The following is a 20,311-nucleotide window of genomic DNA, read 5'->3' as shown; positions in this document are numbered from 1 at the left end:
GCTCTACGACGCGCATCTGAACACGAGTCGAAGGCAGTCTGATAGTCACGTGACGTCAGGATAGATCCCGCCAACTGAATGTTCCGCGCTTTACTTTACCGTGCTGTGTTACAAGAATAATTACGCAAATTCATCTTAATATATCATCATCAAGCATAATCATCCAGCATAATCATCCATTGCAATCCAGCATAATCGGTATGTATATTCTGTCTCTGAAGCAGGCAATAACTGGTCATTTTTCTAAAATTAAAATGCAACCTCAATTTGCTAATAACAGGTATAGCGTATTTTGGTTACATAAACGTTTTACCCTCCTCCCCTTCTCCCTATCTAATACCATTAAATATATTTAGAAAACGTTTATGATACCAATATATGTCATCTTGGTTAAACATTAAACGGTCATTTTTAAATCCAACAATGATTTATGTTTATTTATGAAGATATTTAAAGTTAATTATATCGCATCAGCGTAAACACAGATGCATTAACTCGAAGACGCATTCGTTTATCTAGCACACTTTATTTTGAAATTACTTTCCCTCGCATATTGTTGATAAGTATGTTAAAAACATAAAGTAAAATAAAATATTGAAAATATAAAGAAACTGTACTAGTAACTAGAAAATTAAATATCAATAAAATTAAAATTGTTTTTCATCAAAACGTTCTTCTAAAATTTATTTTTCTTCAAGATTGTTCTCTATTACCGCGTTATATAAATCTCCTGAAGCGATCTTATCTATATTCGTATACATTAGTAATAAAATAATAAAAGTAATAAAACTTTTATCATTAAAACATTTTTTATTATATTTTGTTGCAATGTATTTAATATGAAATATTTTAATAATATGATAAACAGAGTTAGAGTTTGCGGTCGTTAAGATCGTTAAGGACTCATCGTAAGACATTATCGTTCTTTCCACGATAGATCCACATCAGAAAGCTTCTAATAGAACAGTTAATTCAAGCGGTTTCATCCGTCCCGCTGATTGGACCGTCGTAAAAAATTAATCGAATCCGTGGGTGTGCGGTGCAATATCAAGGGAGCGGTTACGTGATGCAATTCCGTTCTCAGCCAATGCAGCGACCTTATGGAAAATCGAGTAGACGCATGTACGTGTGCGTGTGTCTTTGTGTGAGATTCGGTATTTCAGCTTGGCGGTTTTACGATATTTTAATCGTTTCTCGCATACATCGACCAATTAAATCGGATGCGCGGCGAAGCGACCGCGAAATGAGAAATTCTGATTTTCATCGCGATTATTGCGGTTCTGAGAGATTGGTTATTACATATTCGCACTTCGATAAAAGAGAAGCTTACACGGTCGTGTATGTATATATATGTATAGGCACAGACAGTATTAATTTATTAACAATTAATATCAAGCGATTCTGCTTTGAAAACTTTAATAAAAATTATGTTTTTAATTCGAAAATGAAGTTTGTACCTTCTTTGCATTTTATATCGAATAGTGCGTAGATAATTTAATTACTGATAATGAAAACGCTATTCGAATCTAAGATTGTTGTATTAATAAGATTAAAAGAGATACGAAATACAAATATAAATCCATAGAAAAGTTTGACAAGGAGAAGCGATCCCATAAAAAAGACAGACGAGAGAGAGACAGATAAACAACTTTCATAGATTCCATCAGCGATCGTTTTTCTCGTGGTAAGGAGAGGAAAGGAGGGGGATACGAGGGTTAGAAGAGATAGGATAGATTTCTTTCTTAAGACGTCGAAGTTGACGGTTTTTTTCGCATTTGATCGGGGGTGCGACTACTATCAGCTATCGGTGTTATTAAAGCCTCGGCTCAATTTTCATGCATCTCATCGCGAAGTTGCCGATCCAAATGGCATCGGGGATGATAGGATGGAGGTCATAAGTTAAACAGACGAGAAGAGGGAGACGTTACATAGCACGCGGTCGGCTAAATCGAGGCCAGGCCGTACCGAACGAAGTAGTTAGGATATCGAACGGGGTCGAAGACGAGGATGGGTCCTTGCTGTCGCGATTAAGTTCATGCACCCTCCTCGTGTTCATTCTCTTCCCCTTTCCCTTTCTTCTCCTTCCTCTCTCTTCTCACGCTTTCGATTTTCTATACGATCCATGGAAAGCCGTGAGAAGAAAATTGCTCATTTAACGGCGCGATAAGGAAATTTGTAATCGATTTTAGATTTAATTTGAATGAGTTCTGAAATATCTCTAAAGCAGAATTTGAGGTTTGAAAAAGCATACGATAAATTGAATATATAGTAAATATATGTATAAAAAGACATGATTTTATATATATTATGATCTTATACATATTAGTAAGAATATTATTAATAAAAAATTGCTATTAATAGATATTGCTTATTAATAGATATATTATTTATGAAACATAGAAAGAGAAGGACAAGTTCTAGAGCTGCTTTTAGTTGTGTACTTAAGGTGTACTTAAAGTTTGAAGCCCTTTTGAAAACTCTGAACAATATCATTAGAATCCTTTGGGGCCTATCGTGAGGGAGAGATTTCCTTCCATATTCCTATGCACTTCTTTATGCAGCCACCTTTACACCGCTCTCTTTTCTCCCCTCTTCTTTTCATCTTTCTCGTACATATTCCGGCATCCAAGACGGGAATTTATGATACGTCGCGCATTTATATTCCCGCGTCTCTCATAAATTCTGCTTTACGCGCATGTAAGTGGCTCCACTTTTGTTCATAGATTCCTACGACTGTCAGATTTATGCTTGCGTACGTAGCATATCTACGATTCGACGCGCGAGAGACAACCCAAGATTGCGGAAAGAACGAGAAAGAGAGAGTGCATCTGCTGAAGAAAAGATGCGCGGCCAGTGCAGCTGCAACGAGTTTGTCACTCATTCTTAAGTCCTGCAGAGAGAGGTAAGTTTATTTCTATTTAAATCAAAGCTTGACACGATATTAAGAAGAACATATTTTTATAATACATACAATAACATATCTTTTAGATAAGGTAAGAATTTCTTCAGATTTTTTCCCGGCTTTTAGGCTCCCTAATTTTCTTGGTGATTATATCTTTCGCGTATCGATTGAACAGATAGGATTTTCGTACGCGAACATTTCCGCGGGCGATTCTGGATTTTTTTTTTTTTGCATCGCCCGAAGGTTCGTCTGGACGTCGGGCAAGCGTCGATATATCGACGTGTACGTGCGCAGCCGAGGACGATAGCCTGGAAGAGAAATTCAACGTAGTAAATGGGAGAACGACGGGGACCCGATATTACGTACTTCCCGATACAAGCTGAGCGAAAAACGCCCCCGGGTCTTACCGCTATCGCCGTCGCTGTATGGTACAGTAGGCTGGGATTATAATAATTCGCGTCACTGCGTTCAATTTCGATCTGGACGAGCAGGATGTATCGGCAGGAAGCAGGAGCAGGACTTGCTACTTCGTTAAACGAATCTGTCGCGTGAGCTTTTATCGCGGACTTCGTAATATATCTTTTTTTTTTTTTCTAGCGATGACTCGGGACTATGCGCAATATGAGCTCCTGTCGAGTTAAAATAGAAACTATCGCATTGTCGAATTGATTTTTTTCTTACTTTTATTCTCTATTTCCGTCACTTGACTTAATAAAATATTAAATGATTATCGTCACTTAGCAAGAAAGCAAATTATTGGTATATAATTATATTATTATTATATATATAATATAATTATATTGATATAGTAGTGACAGATGAAATTGCAAGAAACAAATCGAATTAAATTAAAAATTCTTTCATTATAATTTATTTTTTCATTTCTCAAGGTACTTTACTATGCTCAATTAAATATTTAATTTGAAACAAATTATTTAATTAAATATTTAATTTAATACTTTAATATTTAATTTAATCATGTTAAACTAATAGCAGAACGAGATATTGATTTCCAAAAAAGCTTTTGTTGCTTCAATAAACGAAATCTGAATAAATTCATTATGTAAGCAAGCTCCAGTAAGAATACTTGAATAAACAGCAAAACGGAAATCTTCAAATGATAAGTTGATTTTAATATATAAGTCAATTCAAGATATAAATCACCTGAAAATATATAATTAATAGCGCTGAATAAATATATATTTCGTGATTCATCACATATATATATATATATATATATATATATATATATATATATATATATATATATATAACATTTTAAATTATTGATTATGTATTGAAAAACATACATATCTATTTGTATGCATATGTTCATTTGTAAAGCTATTAAATTATTTAAAATTTTTAAATTTTGCGGGAAATTGCTGCAAGCGCGCTTTGTGTGATCATCATCCTCTATTCAGGAATTGAATAGCATTCGATGTATTTGTTTATCGCTGAATTCAGCGGTGACAATAGAAACGGGAACGCTCAACGGCGAACTTAATGTTCGTCAAGCATTGTGCGCAATAAGTGTTAGACCCTCTTTGTCGTATAATCCTGCTCTATGGATCTCTCTCTCTCTCTCTCTCTCTCTTTCTCTCCCTCTCTTTCTCTTACGCGTCCACACGTATGTCGCACGTATTTTCGTTCCTTGGAGAGTGAGTGTCCATGGCGTACGACAGGTGAACGGTCTATGGAATAAAGCCCTTCGCTGATCCTATAGAGCGAAGATCTTCAACCTAACTGCATGACCTGCTTTACTACCGGCCATTCTGCGCTTTCTCGGTCCTTTGACGGCGGAAGCTTGTGATCCTCTTCCAATGTCATGGGTCTATTTCTAAACACGTGACGATTGTTGCAGCAAATCCGTACATATATAAATATTTATCAATTGGCATTGACGTTACTTTGAATACTATAACAATAAAATTAGAATAGATGTATAATATTTCCATTCATTAGATTGTTGATAAAAAATATGTACAATATAAATATATACAATATATAAGCATAATTAAATATATATATATATATATATATATATATATATATATATATAAATTATTAAAAGAGAAAAATAATTAATTATACAATTAAAAAATTATTTTCTAATATTATTATAAATTTAAGTAGCAATTAAATATATCATTTTGTTATCAATTCATTTTCTAAATAGTTTTTACAAAGAATTTAGAGATATTTTTATCTATTAATATTACTATTTATTTTAATGATTCGTGTCATGATTGTATGCGATTCTTCATTATGGATATAAATTGAAAAAATAAATTTTTCTACAATTTTAAGTTGATACAAATAACAAATAAAAATTAATAAAATCTTTTTTTACAACTCTGTTTTTGGATACATATGGGAGAATGGTACGCTACGCTAGTTTTACTCGCGCGTAGAAATATCGCGCAACCCAAATAAACGCGCGGTAGCTTTGCGTTGCGATGCATCCAAGCGCATGGTGGTCCGGCAATAGTGTCCAGAACGACACACAGCTCTATGCAACAATGCGCGCGTATCTATAGCTTCCTCCTTTCTGGCTCGCGATATCATGACGCTCTTCTAACTGTCACGATACTGTCGCGCGCTGTGTGCATCAGATTTCGTCCGAGGGCCGGCAATTTTCCGGGCTTGCGATTTAGCTTTAATCCCCTACCGACGTCAAATTTTAATACATATGGCGCATACACTGAAAAGGGAGATGAGAGCGCGGTGCGGCTCTCCGAAAGAGCAGAATGTAAATGAAAGTCGTGTAACGAAATGCATCTACGCGCCGGAATCTCCCCGTTTATCTATACATCCCTCGCGATATTCATTTAAATTTACCATATTTCGCGTAATTATAACTTTCGGCCAGGCCACTTCTGTTGCGCCGAGTTTATTAGCGACAGCTGGATCTGTTAAATTACGTGTGTGATTTAATTAAATTTTCACCGACCGGCACTGGAGAGCCGCGAGAGAAAGATAGGGAATGAGGGAAAGAAAGAGAGAGATTAGAATCGATATTTTCATGCTCGACGTTCGTTAACGCGGAGAAATCTTTCCCGACGAATCCGCGCGATCAATTTTACGACGATTATCCGACATATTTGTACGGGGAAATTGGGCTTTCGCCGAATCTCCATAATGCACGTGCGCGTGCGTTTGGTTTGCAACGTTTGGTTACACGGCTCGATGGAGCTTAAGTTACGTCTCTTACTCTTTCGGGAATGACGTGCATGCATGAGCGCACACCGGCCCCGGTCAACTTTAATCGATACACATGCATTCCTTGTCTAATCATTCGGCACTAACACGCTCGAAATACTGTGCGCATACCGATCGCGTTTAATTCCTGACTATTTAAAATTTTAAGAATAAAATATCGCGCAAAAGAGAGAGAGAGAGAGAGAGAGAGAGAGGGAAATGGAAGTTTAATTGAGTGATTCGACGATTTTTTGAGAGTAAAAATGTTTAAAATTACGCGAAGCTATTAGCGCGTGCATTTTTGAAGATACATATTTCAGGATTATAAAATATCGGAGTAATTTATATTTTTACGCAGCGCGTGCTCCTTCAAGCAACGCTGAGATTATCGAGTACGAATTTATCTAACCCGATACGTATATATACTACACGGTGCTTAATGTACGCCGCGAGCGACTTAATTTCCGTAGTCAGGCGATCATATGGGCTGATGCATCGTCTATAAAGCGATATCTTATTTCACATCGTACCCTTCCCCCGTTTGTACACAGCCGCATTTATCATACGGCAGCACATTGTGTGCGTGATATCGATATCGACGTGCTTTCGTGGCTGCGCATGCACTGACAACGATGTACATATCCCGTACTTCACTTAAGCTAATGATATCAGTCACCAATCAATTTATACACTCCACGAGCGAGGGAAAAGCGGTAACTTCACATTTCCAGGAACGTTGCGTGAAAATTTATCGTGGATAATTATTGTTTTAATATTGCTTATGCACGCTCAAATCATCATATATTTCAATATATAATTATATATAGTTATTAACTATATATATATATAACAGATAAAAAATATATTATAAATTATATTATCTAATAATATGTATTATTTAATACAGTTAATATTATGCCTAATTATATATAATCATACATGCGAGAATTAAATATATTCGCTGCAAAACGCATTAATGTTGTTGTATGTAATGTTTTTAATTATAAAATTACCCCGTTCGAGGTTTACCGATTCTCCCTTCGCCCTCTCCCCCCACATTTATTTGCTTGCTTAGGAAACTCTTTAAAGTACTCGATGACGTTTTGCACGCACTAAAGTGTAAATGCTTGCAACGGCCATTATATCCGTTATAGTCCCCGCGATATCGCTTTATTCGCGAAGGGAGGAGGGGGAGGCCGCACGGCTGCATATGCATTCGGGCAATATGGTTACGCGGCTCGCTAAAGTTAAACACGTTCCTTGCATAACAACATCGGGCGCGGCGCGAACACACACGATAGGAACAAACACGGATAACGCGACGCACACAAACACTTATCGGGGGTCGCGTCGCATCGAGTTTTCCTTATGGGGACGCATAACCGGGTAGAAGGGGATGCAGCGCGGAAAGTGCCGCAGCAAGCCACTACATCCGCTTGTCAAGTAATTGCGTTACGTATTGACTTAGTTCCTGGAAGAGGAGGAGGTTCCAGGTTATAGTTATAGGCGAGCGACGACGGCAGACCGCACGAGGCTAGCTTGAATATTAATTACCTGGTAATTTCAAATGGCCTCCGCTATCGCGGCACTTTCGGCCAGTTTTCAGCAATCTCCCCTCACAAGCGCTTAGATCGATGCATCGATAGCGGCTTTCCTTCAATTTCAGGGAGATTAAATTGTTTGATTATTGTGTGAATTCTGGAGGCAATAAATTAGATGCTTGAAAAAATGTAGATTCATCGATAATTAAACTTTTGTATTTAAAAATTTATTTTCGATTATAATTATATTTTTGGAGAGGAAGATGTCTGGATAGTAATTGATCAAAATGATACAGATGATATGAAAAATAAGTTATTAAAACGATGATATGTAAATATAACGTAAATCTCTTTGAAACAGTCGACATTTAATTTTAATAACCATGTATTACCAAACAAAGCAAATTTATAAATTTTACATTTTTATACATGATACACAACAAATTACAATAATTTACAAAAATTAATTTTCTGCCAATAATTTTTGATATTTTTCTTTTCCAATATTATGCGAAATAAAAAAGAAATTGGTAAAGAAATTAATAAATTTAACATTTATATGTGATATATCAAAAATTAATTTTATGTTCATAATGTTACGTTCATAATTTTTATATTTCTCAATATTGCGCGAAATGAGAAATAAATTAGTAAAAAAAACACACCAATAAAATAAAAAGCCCACCAATAAAATGTAGATACTTCTATAATGTAAATGTAATGATTAATTATATTATTTCGCGAGAGCGATAATATAGCAAACTAAAGGGAGCTTATTGAGTTGTTATTTAAATAGCTTCGCGCGAGCGATGATCGTTCTATCTCATTATGAGCTTATCAATTTGCGATCAGCTGTCGACAGAAAAACTCGATTTTCATGGGATAAATGAACTTCTCATTAGTGTATTATGCACGATACATATACTCGCGATTTACAATCCGGTATTATATTCTCTAATCTTATATAATTCGCGAAAAATATGGGAAGGGAGGAGGGTGATACGTCGATTTCGCGCACGACGAACGGCGTTTTTAACGCTCGGCTGATGAAAGTTTAAGCAACACAATTCGTAGCCATGAAATTTTCAATCAACAGACTTTTATCCGAGACAGATTGTTTCCCCGTTGCAGAAAACGACACGCGCCCATCCCGTCGCGTCGATAAATCTCAATCAACACGCATTCAACGTACACAACCGTGTCCAATCTCTCGATTTAATATCGGGTAAGTGCTGCAATTTACGACGATGCGGTACTTTATTAGAAACTCCCAAAACTCTTGAATAAAATGTGAAACCGGTAACGGTGCTTGCAATCCCATTTACATTGCACTTTGAATTGTGCGAGAACGTATTATGAAGTATTCATATGACATGATCACTTGATATTCTTTTTAACTTTGCGATTGTAAAGGATTTTTTTGCGAATTAGAGATTCATAAAGTTGTTAGTAAATGAAATAGAACTTCTTAAATAATTTTGAGCGATCTTTATTTTAACATAAAATCTTGATATAGATAATTTGATTAATGAAATATAATTGAAGTTAAAGTTTAACAATTAAGAATTAATGAATTAAAAAAATATGGCATTTTATCAAAATATTTAAAAGTTGAAAAATCACGTAAAAAAACTACTCGAAAAGTTTGCTATTAAAAGCAAATATTTGTGTTAATTTAGAACATTCTATATCAAATAAAAAAGCTTATGATTAATTATACATTATAAAATTCACATTATTTTTATATGCAGTTTTCATCAAAAAATTATTGCAGACAGTGTTTGAAGCACTAAAATATTTTTAATTTTGTCGCTTAAAATGAAACATAATTAATTAAAATAGAAAAGAGTGATCGAGATTATTTATTAATTTCAATTTAATCTAATTAATCTAATAGGTAAATCTAATTAATGATATGAATTATATTACGTTCAATTATAGTATCCCATATTAAAGGAGGATTTAAGTAGTATTGGAAATATTTTTTGAAAATGTCATGCACAATATTTGTCAATTATTACATTTGTAATTATTACATTTAGATAAGAAATTATTTGTGCGAAATTATGATATGAATTTTTTTTTTGAGTTTTTTTTTTGTAGAAAACGCGCCTGTAAAAAAGATATATGCGCACCTATCGCATTTTCTTCGTGATATACATAGGTTGTGGCGAATAATGTTCTGGTCGGGGAAAGTATATTTTACCAACATTGGGAAAATCCGCGTAACTATTATTACATTTCACTAATTTTCTTTTTACCTTTCAACGATGTTACGACACCGTCTGCACTTTTTAGCAATGCATACACATATGCTTTTGTCTCCGGATAACGTATAATGTGTAAAGCCCAACTTTCTTGCTCGCATTTTAGAACACTTTATGAAAATGTTCTGTAATATTGTGATTAACGTGATAACGAGGTATATTTATATATATATATATATATATAAATATGTAGAGTGAAAATTTTTTTCGCTTATACGAGAAATGTCGCGTTACGGTACAACTCCTTTAATTAGGAGAAAGAGAGTTTATTGGAGAACTGATCTAGAAAACTAGTCTAAGATGAATTATCATAATAATTAATATTGTTATATTTTATTGTAATATTGCAATATTTTTTGATACAATTGACAATCATAATCCGTTAGGTTTTGTGATATTAATAAACGAATGAAATTTTTAACTATTGTATAACTATTATTAAATATTTGTGTCATTAAAATATATATATATATATATATATATATATATATATATATATATATATATATTTTCGTGTCATGTTTGTTCTGGGGTTATATATACACAAGGAAATAAATAAGAAATAAATCCGAATTTTTTTCTTTATACTTTCTGCAAAAAAGACTTTCTCTTTGTTATAGAATTGTTTCTTTTTCTAAATTTACAGAGCTCTTTTCATGTTGGGAGCGCCTGCCTAGCGAAGTTTTTCGACCATTAAGGAAAACCCTTCAGCGATTGACGCGAAGAACATTTCTTCTCCAGAGGGAAGAAAGACACGGAGACGGAATACAGTAGATGTTGGATAGCAGTCTTTGAATTTTGAGCTTCTCACCATTCTCTTTTTCGCTCTCGACTCCCGCTTCTCCTCGCACTACTTACACACAGGTGAGTAAGCCTCACGTATAAGATTTAGCGGCATTTTTTCACGCTACATCTTTTCGCGCCGAAAAGATGCTGCGAACTTATGTTAAGAGCGGGTTTTTTTTGCGCACATTTTAGCGCGCAATTAAATGTGCATTTAATTGATTTGCAATACTGTTAAATAGCACAAACATCAATGTGCAATAATATAATTAATAATATAATTAAAAGCATATTAGTATATATAGCGTGTTTGTTATAAGAGAAAAACATCACGTACATATCAGAATTACGATAAAACAGTTGCATTAAATTAACAAAATATATCATTTATTTCTTAAATTTTTACATAGTTTGAAATTTAAAATGAAAAATTAATTTGTTTATGTTCAATTAAAAGTAATTATATTTTCTTACAGTAATTACATTTCTAAAGTAATTACATTTTAATAATTTAATCATCTTTTTATACGAAATATTTAATTAATAAAAAAATGGCTAGATTGCTCAGCGACCGTCTGATATGTGGCATTAATTTCTCGGATTCCTTGATTTAGTTATTCTTACATGATCGAACCAAAAATCTTTGAGTACAACTGCAATAAAAACGAATAACCGTAAAAGAGAAGAAAATAATCTCATTACACAGGATATAGTAAAAGTTATCCTGATATTCTTTTGTCTGATAAAGCAGAAAAACATCACGGAATATTAGCGCTTTGATAAATATACATATATTCAAGAAATGTTTCCATAGAATCTTTTTTTATTTCTATTTAGCAAAAGAAACGAGAGAAATGATTAAATGTATGGTTGTATTTTGCGTTAATGAAACGAATCAGCTTTGTGGGAAAAAAAGCCTTGCTTTGAATCGCAACACGGATATTAATATCCGGTTTGTGAACGAGCTGTGAAAAATCTTACCTTACTCGAGCATTTATCGATTGTTTTTTGCGAGATAATCTTCTAGCATAAAAATATAATAAAATGGCGATTCCATTATATCCGCTCTTTTATATGATTGAAAATAAAACAGAATAGAAATTAATACGCGCGAGATATTTAAAAATTAAATAATCTTCGTATAATCACTATTTCAAAAGTTATATGAACGAGAAACTACACATTATTTAATAATCAGCGCGATACGTAAGCTCCACGTCGGTGTTTAAAATTTGTCGCAATATTTGTTAAGCAGCAATTGAATAAATGATAGAATGACATTTCATGTTTGCGTGTTCGGCGCGCATGCGAGTGCCAAGTTTCGTGTTTCCGGGGCAGTTTGTTTCGCAGGTAATATATTTATGGCGCGAGAGTTGTCTCTTCGCATGACCACTCGTGCACGCAATGCGTGTATATATACACACACGGTTTATTCGGCGAACGACGATGTATCCCTCGCGCAAAAACACCGATAGGTGCACAATGCGACCCGAGGGCGCGAGCACCGACGAAAAGCACCAGAAACGGCGGCGTAAAACTGTGAACCGAGACCGGCCATCGTAATTTACTCTTTACGGCTGGGACTTTCCCAAATCCTGCTCTCCGCGACACGCACACACCACTCGCGCGCATCGCGACGCATCCATCGCGACGCTGGGATTTGCGCGCGTGTGGTCAGGCATGGGAGCGCGTACACGTGCGATGCAACCACCAGCCGGGATGTGCTTCCTGACCCTTTCCCTCATGTGTGTTGCTGAAAATTTTCCAGTAGCTATTTATTCTGCTTACGTGCCACAATACAAGTTTGGCTATACGTGTAATTTGTGATCTACTCCGTGAAATCGTGCTATTATTGTTTATGGGAGCGGAATGGATAAACGTACTATCTTATTAATCAACCTTAATAAATAATATTCTATAAACGATAGATATATCTTTAAATCTGGAAATTTCTTTAAAATATATCTATACAAGATATTAAATAAAGATGTTATTTGAAATGTTAATAATTAAAAATAATTATTCGAAAGAAAGTCATATGAATTATAAAACTGCAAAAATAAATTTTAGAAATTTTGCAACGCAAATTTTTATTTTACAATTTTTTAGTGCGTCTTTCTCCAAATTCATTAAAATATGTCTTGATGTTGGAAGGTTGAATAGGTACCTAAAAATATCTCGTATCTAATTAGGATAGATGATCACGGATCTTCTTAATGCAAATACTGAATAAATTTTATACAGATGAAAAGAAATTTTGCTGGAAATAAATTGCAAGCTCATGTTGTATACTCAATATTGTTGAAGCAATTCAAGAGGCTTTGTAGAGCTTCGAAGCAAAAGAGTGGCTCGAAGAAGGTAAAGGTCTTCCGGTACTGATTTCACAACTCATTGAAAGCTCTGCTGTACTGCTATTATATTATTTATTTTGGAATCTGACAAGAGTGGAGAGAAATGAAATGCATTCAGAGAACTAATTTCATTTATTGCCATCCTTTAAATAATAAATCTTCAAATAATATTTACATTAAAGTATAAATTCTTAGTAACAAATTCTTTTTTTTCAAGAGCAGATATATAATGAAAGAAAAAAACACACGTTTGAATTTGATAAAAATTTTTCTTAGAATTTTTCTTATTATAACACTCTTCATATAGCTTGTATTGTTGCATGTGTTGAATTGGCAACGTTATTAGGAATTTAAATTTTTTTGCCAGACTATATGCAAATCTTACGTAAAGAAAAATTTTGAAAAAAAAAATGATATGAATGATTTAACATAACAAAGAAGATATTAAAACTAATTTAACATCAGATGTCTATTTTTGACAAATAATTCGAGAAAAACACGATATTTCAGTTTTTTGAATCTTCCAGGACTATTAAAATAATATGAGCCATGTTACGCACTGTTATTCGCATCTCAATGTTTGCCAACGCGCCAGGTTTTAAAAGTCATATCCTTCCGCCGCACTTCGCGTATGTGCTTTTATTATTTGAATACTGCTACCGTGGACGAGCGAAATAAATTTTGAAAAGAATACAGAAACGGCTATAAAAATATTTTTCCATGCGTACGCCATTGTTATTCACATCTATATGCCGGCAAAAATATACGCCTCTTTGTTTGTGAAGCAGAGCATAAATCTGTCGTTTGCCCTGACAAAATTGTCAAATTATTATGCGATAGTCACGACGAACGTATAATATTTACTGTTCTCTCTCGAAATAACTTGCAAATTCTCTACACTGTTTTGCGCCCAAGATATCGCTTGTTTTCCCTTCAAAGTAAAATCCCGATCGCCACTTCGGTAAAGTTATACGAGCGCAAGTCGGGCCGAGATTAAAGTTCGCATCCAACTGAGAAAGTATTCGGAATTGGTCGGAATTGGTTCAAATTTAGGTTAATTAAGGATTAAGAGCAAGGAAGCGTTTTGTAGGATATAGGCGACCTGGAGTGCGACTTAAGTCTCGGATAACAATAATTGCATCGATAGCATTGTATGAATTTTTCTAAAGCATATTGACGTATCATCGCGACGGTGAATATTGTCATCAATTTTCGAGACTCGTTGAAAAACTTTATAGTTTGTTAATTTGCGCGCGAGTTGCGTCATTATCGGAAGTAAATCTCGTTTCGCGTAGAAAAATGATAAAAGAAATATCGCAACAAAAAAAAAGAGAGAACTTCTCGCGAGGAAAATATTTTCAAATTGTATAATCCGTATATTACAAAATATTCTTTTTTTACTTCAATTGAAGAGACAGAATTTTGTTCGTTTTGTGCATCGCAGTGCGTCGAAAAATAATAGACAAAAACTTTTTTAATTACAGCAGTTTGTTGCAATGTAACTAAAAGTATCGTGCAAGAGCGGAGCTTCGATCAAAAACTAATTCTCATACTTTCTCATTTTTTCTTTTTTATGAAATTTTTTATAATTTCATAATAAATTTATAATAAAAAATAAATTCACGATACAGTCTTTGTGTAAAATGTGTTTGGTGAGATAAATTAAATATGCTATTGAAATACTACTCCTTTTTCCATCGCACCGATGTTTATCAATTGTTACGTTTATTTTTCACTCATGAAGCAAATCGTATAGAAATACGAAACACACACACACCCATACTCAAGCGTAATTTCAAACTCGATCGCAACTACGATCAAATGTATTGCGCCGCCTATTGCAATCTAAACAGAGGAAGAGGATATGAATTGATTGATCTCCCGACTTTGAGCACGGGACACTGTTTACTTGCCTGTGGTGTTCGCAGTTACTCGGTACTTCATCGGGTCAATGCATCGAATTGCAATATCGAATTTCGGCCACGCAGTCGACCACCGCGCCAACCATTAACCTGCCACACGTGAATATTATCAAATTTATACAGAATATTGTGTCGTAAACGACACATTTCGAATATGACATCGCGCTAACATATTTTACTCCTATAAAATGAATTGGGACAATTAAAAAAGTGACACTTTAATAACAGCTTATCGTGTATACGTAATAAAAAATGACTCTCATAAATTGGTAAAAGTTTTATGAATCGAGGATTATTTCAAAAGTTATGAATGAGTTCTCGTGGGGATTATAAACGCAGAGATTAATAAATATTCTGCTTTCGCGTATTTGTGCATTACACATTTCTAAAAAAATATCACGTTTATATCAGGTTTACAATCTTTGAAGTTATCCGAAAAGTAAACGAGAGAAACCGCGTACGTTAGATAAATACCAATGGCTGCAAGATAAAATGACAATGAGAGAGCTCGCGATTAATCTCAGTTTGTGCGCCGTAGGACAATGGCGAGAAGAAGAGCAAAATTTCGCTGAGAAATAAATGTGTGCGTCATTTAATTTAATAGTCAATTAAATTGTTATTTAAAACAATAATTTCTCGTCGTCGGCTATGATGACATCTAATGTTTCATTCAGCCACGTTCGCAAGCGAGTCCGACGAGATGATGAGTCTTTTCGTCTCGCATAATTCAGAATCAAGCGCCATTATCCACGCGACAGCTTAACAATACACCGCGACGTAGATATTATATACTACTTCTAAATCCGCGAGTAAAACTGCAAATGCCCAGCCACAGAAACTCCGCCACGCGCGAATATAACCGCCAACCAAACTCCGCCGCGGCTCGCGGATTTCAGGATAAAACGGATTGGCGTACGCTTTATTTCCCCCTCGCTTTAAACCGAGCGAGGAAGCATGGAAGGAGTATTACTCTATTATCTGTAACGGTTTTTACAGCTTATCGCGTTCCATTCGTGTGCTTCCTTCCGGCCCGGTACCGCGGAAAGGCTGCGAACAGAGCGCGACTCTCGCGAGCGGATTTGTGAACGAAAATTGCGCGAGGGATGATTTTATTTTATTTTATTTTACTATTCATCGACGTCACCACATCGATGCAATTCTTATAATATACAGTTGCGACTATTCTCTCTGATTCACGGTTGTATACTCTCGCTGTCGGGATTAGCGCGAAACAAAGGGAGAGCTGTACATGATACATCTTAAGAATAGATCAATTAATTGAAATTTAATTGCATCAAGTAATTAAGTCTAATTTATTATCAATTACTGTTTATCTTTGCTTCTTCCCCTGTTTATGATGCAGATCGATAAAAAAGATTTATTTCATTAGTGATAACATATATTCTTAATCACGCAAGGGAACCATAAATATTAAAACTTTAAAAGCTATATAAAATGTTAGACAAAATACGCAACATAAAACTATAAGAAATCGTAAATAATTTGATATATTAAATGCGAAACTCAGTTATATATTTTTCTCTTTTCTTCTACATTTTTATATTTAATATAAAAATGTGAATAAAAATGCCGATTAATATCCTGATCGAGTTAGGGGACAAGCGATAGGAGGAAGGCAAGGCTATTGTGTTGAACGTATCGACACTTGAAGCCGAAAGGATTGGGATGCATCGGTTTCATCGTTGCACTGTATATGTGAGAACAGAGAGAACGAGAGAGAGAGAGAGAGAGAGAGAGAGAGAGAGAGCGAGTGTGTGAGAGGAGCGAAAGGATAGAAGGGAAGAGTATATGTATATATCGGCTCCCTATAGACGAGCCGCGGTGTGACAGACTATTGTGTGGTTTCCTATGACAAATATCGCGCGCGCACACTGGCAGGACACGAGTAAACACGGGTACATATGTGTATGGGAGTAATACAGAGAGAGATAGAAATAGAGATAAAGAGAAAGCATGAGAGACAGAGAGAGAGAGAGAGAGTGACAGACAGACACACGTGCGAGACAGTGCGTACGCAACTGCTCGGTGTTAAACCAGCGTTAACAAGCCGGTGTTGGATCTCGCTTTGTGCCCGGTACAGTCCTCGAGCTATCGATCGCGACCATCAAATACCATCCTATGACTTCACTTCTGAGCCTATCACCTACCACGCGAGCCGCGCAACCGCGTCACTTTTTTTAATTGTCAACATTCCGGCGAAATTCATAGCGCGCATGAGTGCACGATGATGTCGCGCCTTTTAGAGATAGAGGAGTGTTTAAATATTTTTTGGATCAATCATAAAAGCCTTTTTAAGAGTTGAAATTGTGACATCTGATATGGAAAACTTCTCCATCGTTCCGTTGCGCGATGAATTGGCAGATTTTCAATGTATTCGATATAATAGAGAAGATCAATTTTGCGATTGAGAATAATTTAATTTAGAAAAAACGATTTAGTATTTCAAGGAAGAAAATTTAGATAAATTGCTTTGATAGAAAAATTCGAGTTTATCGAAAGTGAAATTTTAATTACGGAAATTTGACCACTGTTAATGCATTGATTCGGTAATATTGAGTACTTTACACACTTTGCATAATTAGAACATGTCGAAAGACACCAAAAAAAAAAGCAAAAATTGTAAAAATAATTCGTCAGTATTGCAATAAAAATCACATTAGTGAAACAGAATCGTCGAGTGCGAATACATAAGAGAGCGTAATAGATTTCAGCGTCTTTTAGAAAGATGTAAAAACTTCAAGTGCTCGATAGTCTACAAAATTTCTCTGTTCACATCGCTGTAGCTCCCGAGGCGTAATTCGACGGGTATTCGGTCGACTAACTTCCGAATGTCTAGGAGAGTCCGCGTTACCTTCATCGAGCAGGAAATGGTCACGGGGAAACCGTTTTGCCACGGTCCCACGAGTGGCCAAAACCGATTTTGCACGCTCTGCGAAGCAATCGACCGGCGATTCGCAACCAACGTAAGCACGTAATTTGACCGGAGACGTTCGGGTCCGGTTCAACGTTATTTATGCATACATATGCATACGTTGTAATATATATAGTGGTGAGACGCGCCCCGTATACGCCGCCGGCGCTTGTCACATTTGCACGATGTTTCCCATTGATAACCACTACCACTTGGTTCGCATCACATCCCGCAATCGTGAAACTGCAACCAGCTTTGTATTACATACCGTCGCAAATACGCGGTCGGATTTTACTGCATATCGAGATCTCCGCGAAATGAAAATCAAGATGACAATTAGCACGTTCTCTAGGAAGGTCGAAAAACAAGTTAAACATTTTATCGAAATTATAGTAGTCAGATTTATTATTCATGGTAAAACGCGAATATGCAATATAAAATAAATTATTAAAATAACGTGAAGTGAATATGAATATGTGTATTCTTGCGATATTTTAATTATTTGCGCGATAATTATTAATGTCATTATTAAAATTAATCTATTGTTTTATCTTACGGTTTAAATCAATTTTACACGGTTGGAATTTTACACATTTATGAAACATTTATTCTTTTAATTTCGGCAAACTCATCGATCTTGCAAGTATTCAACAATGTTCGTATATTTCGCGAAATATCTATGTCATCTATGGATAGGAGCCGATGCGATGATTTTTTTCGAGAAGATAGAGACCTGTGTCACTTGAGAAAAAAACTTTTCTCATTTTTTCTCGTTGATTCTAAGTAACGCGTAACTGGCGAATTCCTTAGCGAAACAACGCGAAACGGCATTGAGGGAACGGTGTGAGAGATTATTCCACTTTACGGGAGAGACGAGGCAAACGACCAAGTCAAACAAAGCGAAGCGAAAAGAAGTCTAAACGGCAATAAAGCAGCAGCAGACGCGAAAACTCGATACTCATGATTCGTGACTCTCTTTTTGCTGCGAAAGTGTTTTTCCATGGAAGAAGTTTCTTTCGCGCCGAAGCTTGACTTTCTTATTCCTGCCTCGGCATCATCCGGCGTCGTTCTTAGTATACAAGAAAATGTTGCGATAAGAGCATTCAATCAAACTTGAAAGGTACACAATACTGTGATCTCAATTAATTATTAATTTCGATGATTGTCGAAAATCGAAATTATTCCGTTTAAAATACGTAACATCGCACTACATAATTAACAATACATTGTTAATGAAAAAAAGTAAATTCAAGGAATTCTCAAAGTTACCTCAATAAATATTTCTAGTGTAATATGTTATTTTCAATTATTTTTTATTACTTTGTAATTGTACAAAAAAAAAAAAAATTGAGTTTTATCGAGCGAAAATATATTTTTATTATTATTTATTTATTATTTATTATTTATTTATTTATTTATTGGTCTAAAATATAAGATTGAAATTTTATTATCCAAAACTTGAAGAGAGAGATAATTTAGTGGTAATGTTTTTTATGAGAATAAAATTATATTTGTTTCAAATAATTAAGATAAATCTTTACGTGAGTAAAAATACCATTATCTCGGAATATGTAATCATGCTTTCCTCATTTCCATGAAACATTTCATCATCGGCACTCGCTGATTCGAATCCCCATTATCTTTCCCGTGTAGAGGAAAGCAGACGCTGCCATGTCAGGAGCAGTCAATATCGCGATAGAGTTCTGTCGCCGGACGAAGAGCGAATACCATACCCTATCTTCCCTGAGTGTATCGGGGTATCTCGTACCCTCGGGAGACGTATAGAGAGGGGTGCAAGTGGCGGGAAGGGTTCGCTCATCTCCTCCCATTACGTGGTATGACATCCAGGCTAATATCCTTCCACTTCCTGTCATTCCATCCTCGCGCGTCTATCTCGCCCGCCCGCAAGTGCAAAGTGCATATGCGTGTGCATGTAAACGGTGTCTACAGCGTCATGCGCCTCTCGGGGAACGTCGGGAAGCCGTGCAGAAAAATGACGCTGTCGTTTGTACTTATGTACAACGTGACTTCTTTCTTGTCACGCGTCGTTTTTCAACGCGAATCGACATTGGTCGTATATTGGCATTTAGAAATTCAATTTGAAGTGCGTATACATTCTTTGACTCAAGGATAGAGAGACTCGTGTAATTCTGGATGACTTTACAGATGTAGAAAAAAGGAATTTAGGATAATTGTCACAACTTCGTCAATTGTCACGAATAAAAAGAAGGTTCATAAATGATATTCATAGATATATTCTTTTATTAAAATATGCATTTTTTTTTATATAATATTATGATATATCGATTAATTTTTTTAATCTTTGATTTTGATTTGAGAAAAATTGATCATTCTTTTATGTCAATAAATTTCTAAATTGTAAGTTGCGATATTACTTTAATGGAAAAAAGA

At 35.1% G+C, this 20,311-nt stretch overlaps 1 protein-coding gene and 1 long non-coding RNA gene across 2 annotated transcripts in view; one reads left to right on the top strand and one right to left on the bottom strand.

Annotated features, from left to right (window-relative positions):
• The window catches only part of LOC126859029 (elongator complex protein 3), a 97,721-nt gene that overhangs the window by 2,940 nt on the left and 74,470 nt on the right, over positions 1 to 20,311 (bottom strand). The window lies entirely within an intron of this gene.
• LOC126859066 (uncharacterized) lies at positions 17 to 3,289 on the top strand. The gene is made up of 3 exons (XR_007688748.1): positions 17 to 198; positions 2,724 to 2,902; positions 3,146 to 3,289. It is a non-coding gene; the product is annotated as an uncharacterized LOC126859066 (long non-coding RNA).

Source organism: Cataglyphis hispanica, chromosome 2, assembly GCF_021464435.1.
Source record: "Cataglyphis hispanica isolate Lineage 1 chromosome 2, ULB_Chis1_1.0, whole genome shotgun sequence".
Lineage (NCBI taxonomy): Eukaryota > Metazoa > Arthropoda > Insecta > Hymenoptera > Formicidae > Cataglyphis > Cataglyphis hispanica.
Note: the sequence above shows the minus strand (reverse complement) of the source record. Positions and strands in the feature narration are given on the sequence as shown.